The 8,689-nt window shown below is 46.2% G+C and overlaps 1 long non-coding RNA gene across 1 annotated transcript in view; it reads right to left on the bottom strand.

Moving 5' to 3' along the window:
- Window positions 1–5,909: 5,909 nt before the first annotated feature.
- The window catches only part of LOC149309457 (uncharacterized), a 43,735-nt gene continuing 40,955 nt past the window's right edge, over window positions 5,910–8,689 (bottom strand). The window contains exon 3 of the long non-coding RNA XR_016281907.1: window positions 5,910–6,951. This is a non-coding gene — a long non-coding RNA (uncharacterized LOC149309457). The remainder of the gene's footprint in view (window positions 6,952–8,689) is intronic.

The raw sequence follows: 8,689 nt of genomic DNA, 5'->3' as shown, positions 1-8,689 counted from the left end.
ACACTTCCATCAAACATTTGATGTTTTTGAATTGTTATCTGAGCCAGCTTTTGACTTTTTGACAGTCATCTATCATCACCTGTCTCAGAGTATTACAATAGAACTGTAGCATGCCTTAGACAAAATGTGTACCAGAAAGAAAGACTACAAGTATTATCTTGTATTATTACCTGTTGTTTTATATGTATTTTGTTATTATCATGTAGAATGTATGCTATTGGCAGGTTTTATTTTTATCGATTTTACTGATTGTATGTACAGTGCTGTCTACAGTGCTATATAAATAAAGTATAATAATAAAATAAAAATATTATCTGTTTTTGAAATTCTCATTTTTTGTGTAGTTATTGTTTTCTCAGGCTACAATGCCTCAAAGAATTTGTTTCATTGTATAATACATTCCTTCTAAAATTTCCTAAGAACAAGCCTCTTTGATAAATGCCCATATAAAGAAGTAACTGTGTCCTTCAAACCCAAGCTACTGTTTTATTATGCTGCTATTTCTCCCATAATTTTCTGTAAATTAAAATAAACCTATAGCCTTTTGGGACTATGTCATATGGTAGGTCACATCTCATACCCATGTACCCTATATCTACTTCCTGCCAGTGACATCACCCGATGTGATACCCGGTGTGGGGAGGGGGGTTCTGGAGGGCAGGACATCTGGTGTAAGTGCCCTACGTGGGATTGCGCATGCATGGGCAACCCAGATAGAGGGCACAAGGACTCACGGAGACCCAGATAGGGCGAACAAGGCTCCAGGAAGGGATGCCACCCTCTTCTGGGGTGTCACTGAGTGAAGCCCGTAACCCCCCCCCCCCCCGTGATGCTATTGCTTCCTGCCCATGTAAATATAAGACACCACCATAGATTCATAGAATCATAGAGTTGGAAGAGACTGCAAGGGTCATCCAGTCCAACCCCCTGCCATGCAGGAAATCCAAATCAAAGCATCCCCGACAGATGACCATCCAGCCTCTGTTTAGGGAGATTTGAGGAGGGAGATTCCACTACACTCCAAAGGAGTGTGTTCCATTGTCAGACAGCCCTTACTGTCAGGAAGTTCTTCCTAATGTTGAGGTATAATCTCTTTTGCTATAGCTTGCATCCATTGTTCTGGGTCCTAATCTCTGGAGCAGCAGAAAACAAGCTTGCTCCCTCCTCAATACGACATCCCTTCAAATATTTAAACAGGGCTATCATATCACCTCTTAACCTTCTTTTCTCCAGGCTAAACATACCCAGCTCCCTAAGTCATTCATCGTAGGGCATGGCTTCCAGACCCTTCACCATTTTAGTCGCTCTCCTTTGGACATGCTCCAGCTTCTCCACATCCTTTTAAAATTGTAGTGCCCAGAACTGGACACAATATTCCAGGTGGGGCCTGACCAGAGCAGAATATAGTGGCACTATTTCTTCACTTGATCTAAATACTATACTTTTCTTGATGCAGCCTAAAATTGCATTGGCCTTTTCTGGTTTCTTGGATGGATGACTAAGGAACTTTCAACTGAGCTAATTTTTAAACAGAGCATGTATAAGAAATGGAAAAATGGGGAACTCACCAAAGAGGAATTCAAACAAATAGCAAGCACATGTAGGGGTGAAGTCAGAAAAGCTAAAGCGTAGAAGGAACTCAGGCTTGCTAGCGAGGTTAAAAACAATAAAAAGGGCTTGTTTGGATATGTCTGCAGCAAAAGGAAGAAGAAGGAAACGGTAGGGCCACTGCGTGGAGAAGATGGCAAAATGCTAATAGAAGACAGAGAAAAGGCAGAATTACTCAACACCTTCTTTGCCTCAGTCTTCTCAGAAAAGGAAAAGAGCGCTCAACCTGAGGATATTGGAGCAGAAGACAGAATAGGGGAATTTCAGCACAGAATAAGTAAAGAGATAGTAGAGGAATACCTTGTTAATCTAAATGAATTTAAGGACTTTATCGCACACAGCTTTTTAAACGTTTGGAGGTCCAAATGCTAACGGAATGGAACGGAATGGATTTTATCGCATAGCCTCATTACCGAGACGTTTGTCACCCGGTTCCTATTCCGTTCCGTTCACGTAAAATGTCCCCAACGATTCTCTTCCGTCCTCCCTCTCCAGTAAACGTTATGAAACCGTAAAATCCTCTGTGTGCGATATCCTAGGCGTCCCAATTGCATCCCTGTCCGATCCCTACAGTTATGTTGTGCCATGAGACCTCTCCCCCAGACATCTCTTCCCTTGCCAGTTTCCCTTCCAAGATGTGATGACATGAATTCCTCAAAATTACAGAACATCTTGTAGACATTTCTTTTTATCAAAAATCCAGCAGGATTCAGTGTTTGATACCAGAAAAAGATTTGATGGAGGTAGGATTGCCATAATTGTCCACTAAAACCAGGGACAAATTGTGAGACAAAGCTCAGCCAAAAATGTAGGACGTTTAAGGAAAATGTAGGACCATAAACATCTTATACTTTTTCTTGCAGTGTGGTCTAGATTTTGTCCTACATTTTGTCCCAGGTTTTAGTGGACAATTATTGCAACTCTACATGGAGGGACATGGTAGAACAGATATATTATTATGGTAAAGTTCTTATTATTAACACCACACCCTATTTTGATAACATTATTATTTCTGGAGGGCAAGTAACTATTAGAGGATGAAACGTGGGAAATGAAATGCATGGAATGAGAACGTTGGTGGCAGCTATACAATTACCAGATTATTTCCTTGGACACTAAAGGTAAGGTGGTTACATGTGAACTGCAGAATAGTTTTTAAATAATCTGGATTTTGCACAGTCCAAGATACAGTGTCGCTGTCTGTTACTGTATTGCCTGGAGGTAGCAATGTGTCTAGGGACAGTTTTCATGTATCTGGATGTTAGTGTGACACTTCTTGTAGTGGGTGATCCCAAGAAACATGATAGCAACGGGTAAGTTGGTGGGGTGCTGGTGTTGTTTAGAGTGATGTTGTGGGACATCTACAGTCGGTCCTCCTTATACGCGGATTTGCCATGCATGGATTTGAGCATACGCGCATGGCAAATCCGGAAGTTGTCCCCAATGGCGGCGCGCGTGCACGCGCGCCGCCATTGGGGACAACTTCCCTCCCTCCCCTCTCCTCCCCCCAACTCTTTCCTTCCCTCCCTCCCTCCCTCCCTCCCTCCTTACTTACCTTTTCGTCGCCGGTGCCGCGTCGCTGCTGCTGCCGCTGCCGCCTCAGCCGGAGCCGGGGGGAAGGCCGGGTGGGGGTTTTGGAGGCCAAAAAGCCTCCAGCCTGCCACCCGGCCCTTCTGTGGCGGCGGCGGCAGCGGAGCACCAGCGCCAGAGGCCTCTTCGGCCCCCACTCCGCCGCTGCCAGCACCTCTGTGCAAGGGCCTGGTGGTGGGCTGGAGGCCTCTTGGCCTCCAGTCCGCCACAGCCCCTGCATCGAGGTGCAGGCGCCGGTGGTGGCGGAGAGGGGGCCGAAGAGGCCTCTGCCGCTTGGCCTCCTCCTCCTCCTCTCCACGGCGCCACCAACGCTGCCAGGAGAAAGGCTGGGTGCTGTTCCTGGAGGCCTCCAGGAGCAGCACCCAGCCTCTCCCCCGGCAGCGATGGCGGCAGAGAGGGGGCCTCTGGCGCTGATCCTCCAGCGCCAGAGGCCTCCCCTCCGTGGCTACTGCCAGGGGAAAGGCCGGGCGCTACTCCTGGAGGCCTCCAGGAACAGCACCCGGCCTTTCTCCTGGCAGCGATGGCGGCGGAGAGGGGGCCTCTGGCGCTGGTCCTCCAGCGCCAGAGGCCTCCCCTCCGCGGTTACTGCCAGGGGAAAGGCCGGGCGCTACTCCTGGAGGCCTCCAGGAGCAGCACCCAGCCTTTACCCCATCAGCCGTGGTGACGGAGAAGAGGCCTCTGGCGCTGGTCCTCCAGAGCCAGAGGCCTCCCCTCCGTGGCTACAGCCAGGGGAAAGGCCTGGTGCTGCTCCTGGAGGCCTCCAGGAACAGCACCCGGCCTTTCTCCTGGCAGCGGTGGCGGCGCCGTGGAGAGGAGGAGGAGGAGGAGGCCGAGCACCAGAGGCCTCTTTTGGCCCCCTCTCCGCCGCCGCCGGCACCTGCACCTCGATGCAGGGGCCGAGTGGCGGACTGGAGGCCAAGAGGCCTCCAGCCCACCACCCGGCCCTTGCACAGAGGTGCTGGTGGCGGCAGCGGCGGAGTGGGGGCTGAAGAGGCCTCTGGCGCTGGTGCTCCGCTGCCGCCGCCGCCGCCACCGCAGAAGGGCCGGGTGGCAGGCTGGAGGCTTCTTGGCCTCCAAAACCCCCACCCGGCCTTCCCCCCGGCTCCGGCTGAGGTGGCGGCGTCAGCAGCAGCGACGTGGCACCGGCGACGAAAAGGTAAGTAAGGAGGGAGGGAGGGAGGGAGGGAGGGAGGGAAGGAAAGCAAGAAATGAATGGGATGCAACCCATAACCATCGACATACACTGCAGTGAAGACGAATGCCAAGAAAGTTTTGTTTCCAGGTTATAGTAGGACAATTTCTATGAATAATACCCTGGCTAATGTTATTTTTGTCCGTTTCTAGATAAATGACAGCTTATGTTGCAACTCTTGCTGATATAAATTTGTAGAGATGATATATCTGAATTCATAATGTGGATGTGACAGTTCTATTGAATCTAAATAACAGGTTGTTAAATCAGTCTGTAGGTTTACAAGTTAGGCCAAATTTACATTATGAGAAAAGGAATAGGAACAAAATTGTTATTGTTCGCGTATAGTGATGGTTCTTAGATGGTTTTAAGATGTCGAAGAAGTTAATCAATGTCAGGTTTTGAATAATGTATTCAGAGAACTATCAATGTATGTTCACATTATTAAATAAAATGGGTATTAGAGATGCAAGAGCATGAGCATTTCCTCTTTCTTGGAATCAATTTTCAATGTCTGAAAAAAAGGCCCGTATCCCTTCTCTAAAACAAACAAACAAACAAAAATGACAGATTACGGCGCGTTACAGACCGCCCCTTAGGGGCGGCCTGTAGGCGCACCTTTCCCCACCGGATCGGGGTCTCAGCGGCCAGAGCGGCAGCCGCTGAAGCCCCGATCCGCCGCTTTCCGGGCTGCGGGGAAGTGGCAAAAGGCCCCTTCCCTGCAGCCTGGAAAGGGGTGTCCTTGGGGCTTCAAGCCCCAAGGACACCCCGCGGCGGCAGGGAGAAGGAGAAAGGGGCCGTTTGGCCCCTTTCTCCTTTGGTCCGCTGGGCGCAGCCGTCTAAAGGCTGCGCCCAGTGGACCAAACCAGGAAGGAGCTCCGAAATGGAGCTCCTTCCGGGGTTGCGGAAAGGGCACACTAGGCGCCCTGCCGTGACCCCAATACGTCACAACCGCGCCGCCTCGTTTGGAGGTGGTGCGGTCGTCACGTATCAATGGCGTGTGTGGAATGGCCGCCACTATTTTGTGCACGCAGAGCGTGCGCTAGGGTTAGGGCGGTGCGGAAGCACTGCTCCGTCTTAACCCTAGTACGCGCTCTGCGCGTACTTTTTAGCCCGTCTGTAATGGGCCTACATTTGTTTTAATGCCAATGCTGTCCAAAATCATTGCCATAATAGTTCATCAACCGTTAACTGATGTCCATGGAAATGAATCCTGTCCTAGCATGTCACTCCTCCCCAAATGTTATTAAAAAAAAGGTAAGAGGCATAAGTCGATTTCTGTAGGTTTTGAAATGACAGCATAACATAGTAATAAGTTATTTCCTAACCATTACAATTTATAGAACAAGATAGATCCATCCAGGTATGGTAAAGCCTTTCATTGACACGAAGCATAATGTCATCTAACCCCCTTCCCACCGACATAACAGAATAATAACATATCACATCCTGTTTAATCAAAATCTTTTCTTTAATGCATTGGGTTCACTGTTATTGTAAAGAACATTATGTATAGATATGTAACATCTTGAAAAAACATCAACAAACATGTATTTTTCCTTAGTAAACATTTTCATTAAATTAAAACTTGATATGCAACATCAAACATTATTCAATTTTTAATCCATGCTCTCAATTTTCAGCAACCCACACTGTGACTGTTTTTGTGATAATTGCAAGGGATTTTTTTAAAAAATGCCCTGAATGTAGTTGAAGGTAACCATGAAATAATTGAAGAAAAAATAATCTGAATTTACCTTTCCTCAAACATATGTGTCATGATTTAGCTCGGAACAGAAAATGTAGATGCATAAATATTTTAAAAGCAAAATGTAACAGGACAGAGTTTCTTTTCATTGTTCATGGTTTACCCTCCTACAATTTGCAAACATCCACCTAGCAAATGCCATTCTAATTTGTTCTCCCTCCTTTTTTCTATCAGCATCATAACGTCTTTGATTGGCATGCATGGGCGGGAGAACAATAGGAGGCGGGGCATCAATGTCATCATGCAGCACCTCTCCACTGGTAACACATATGTTATGCAATATAAAGCAAGCAGCAGTTACAGTAACAAAATGTTCTTCTTTTACTGTAAGTCTGCCTGCCAGACATCCCCAACAATTTTTCAAATGCCCCAAAGCTTTTTCCACACAATTTCTCACCCTACTTAATGATCTTTTAAAGTAAACGTGTTCAGGGATGCTTGGAGCAGGGAATGGCTGAATAGGGTACGCACCATCAGCAATGATCAAAGGTGGAATAGTAAGGGCAGACAGATTTATGGTGGGGTTACCAGGAACAAAACATCCCTCATCCACTGCATGCCACAAAGCAGAGTGGTGGAAAATGTAGCTGTCATGCGTTCGTCCTGTATATCCAAGTTCTACACCAATGAACCTGCCATGATGGTCAACTGTTCCCTGCACAGTGATGGAGTATCCCTGCTTACGATCGAGGTATTCCTCTTCTCTTCCCCGGGGAGGGCAAACAGAAATATGCGTCCCATCAATAGCCCCAACACAATGGGGAAAACCAATTTTATGGAAACCATGCATTATCTAAAAAGGAATGAAGAATCTATTAATTTCTTAAGTAGTGTCATATTGATATGAAACAATCTATTTTTAAAATCAAAGACCTACCATTCACATTACAAGAAATATTTTTAATCAGAAAATGGAGCACATACCTTCCAATACTTTTACTGTTTTGTTAAAAATGAAGATTTTTTTAAAAAAAGGGAGCTCTATTAATTTTTTGCTTAGCAGCCATCTAAATCGCCTCTCTTTAAGTAATTTATTTCAAAATTAAAAATTAAGCATCATTTTCATTAAGCACACAAAATAATACAGTGGAAGCAAGGAAGGTATATTTATGGCTTTTTATGTAGCATTGCCTCTTTTCACCCTGGGGTTGCTATACAAAGTATTTGTTACCCCCCTCAGTTTTTAATTGGATACAGAACAGTATATGCCAACACAAATTGTTTGTTATCTGTGTGTGGATATACAAGTCTATCTGTTGGCATCATGATAACTGTGTGTGTGCGTGTGTCTGTGTCTGTCTGTGAAGGTATTCACCATACACACGCAGACATTAAATCCATGTTCTACCAATGTCCTGGCAGTGCATGTAATACAAATTATTTTACTTTACCAAGAAGATAAATTATTACCACATGATAATTGCCAAGCTGTATAGCTTTTATGAGGAGTTTCTTTTCGATTTCAAGGCAAACCTCCACAGCAATCTCAGCCACTGAAGATGTCCCAATTTCAAATCGAGATGCCACTTTTCTGTATAAAATCGGGTTTGACAACCACCACAACGTGACAGCCACCCTCTCTTCTACAGAGATTGGCTTCCTCATAGGAGTGGTGGTTCTCTGTAGGTCGAGTTGGAGTACTTCCACCAAATTAAAAAAAAAAAAAAATAGAACGTTTCATGCAGAAATGGGTCTCCCACATGTCATCATCCCACAAAACCATCACCTCTTCATGCCACCAATTCCTCCTTTGAATTGGATGTAACCACCATCTCTGAGGTGATGGAGATGTGGAGAGCCATTCAAGGAGATCTGTGGTGGGTGCATCCTTCATGTCCATGAGCTCAGCAATGGCATGTCTCAAAGCTACCTTTTTGGAAATTAACTGGTAGATAACTGTCCTCCTTCTTCTCTGTGCCTGCTCCATTATCAGGAAACGGGAGATGGTATGGAGAAGGAGAAGGACCAAAACATGAGGATCCATGGCTCTGAACACACAAGGAACACGAGACTGATGCTCCAGGCTCCCTTTGAAAAGCAAGCCTGATTTTCTTTCCAAAGTACACATGCGCGGAGGCAGGGGATGGTCGGGGCGCGCTTGGGATGGGATCTGGCTATGTGGTGATATCCATTCACAGCGAGGTCCTATAACATCAACAGGTCGTTTTCTCCGTTAGCGGTGTGCGGTAGCAATCGTTCATCTCGCGTTCACATACTGCAAAGAACACTTAATGCGATAGCGTTCATCGTTAGCCCGTTTCATGATCTCTCCGCCTTGTTAACAGGAACGGAATGGGAAAACTCTGAGTGCAATAAGTCTCCAGGACCAGATGAACTACATCCAAGGGTATTAAAAGAACTGGCAAATGTAATATTGGAGCCATTGGCAATAATCTTTGAGAAGTCCTGGAGAACAGGAAAAGTCCCAGCAGACTGGAGGAGGGCAAACGTTGTCCCCATCTTCAAAAAGGGAAAAAAAAGAGGATCCCAACAATTATCGTCCAGTTAGTCTGACATCTATACCAGAGAGT

Source organism: Sceloporus occidentalis, unplaced genomic scaffold (assembly GCF_023333645.1).
Source record: "Sceloporus occidentalis isolate IW3139 unplaced genomic scaffold, rSceOcc1.0.p SCAF_7, whole genome shotgun sequence".
In the NCBI taxonomy this organism is placed as follows: Eukaryota; Metazoa; Chordata; class Lepidosauria; order Squamata; family Phrynosomatidae; genus Sceloporus; species Sceloporus occidentalis.
The sequence above is the reverse complement of the archived record's forward strand: the minus strand, read 5'-3'. Positions and strand labels throughout refer to the sequence as shown.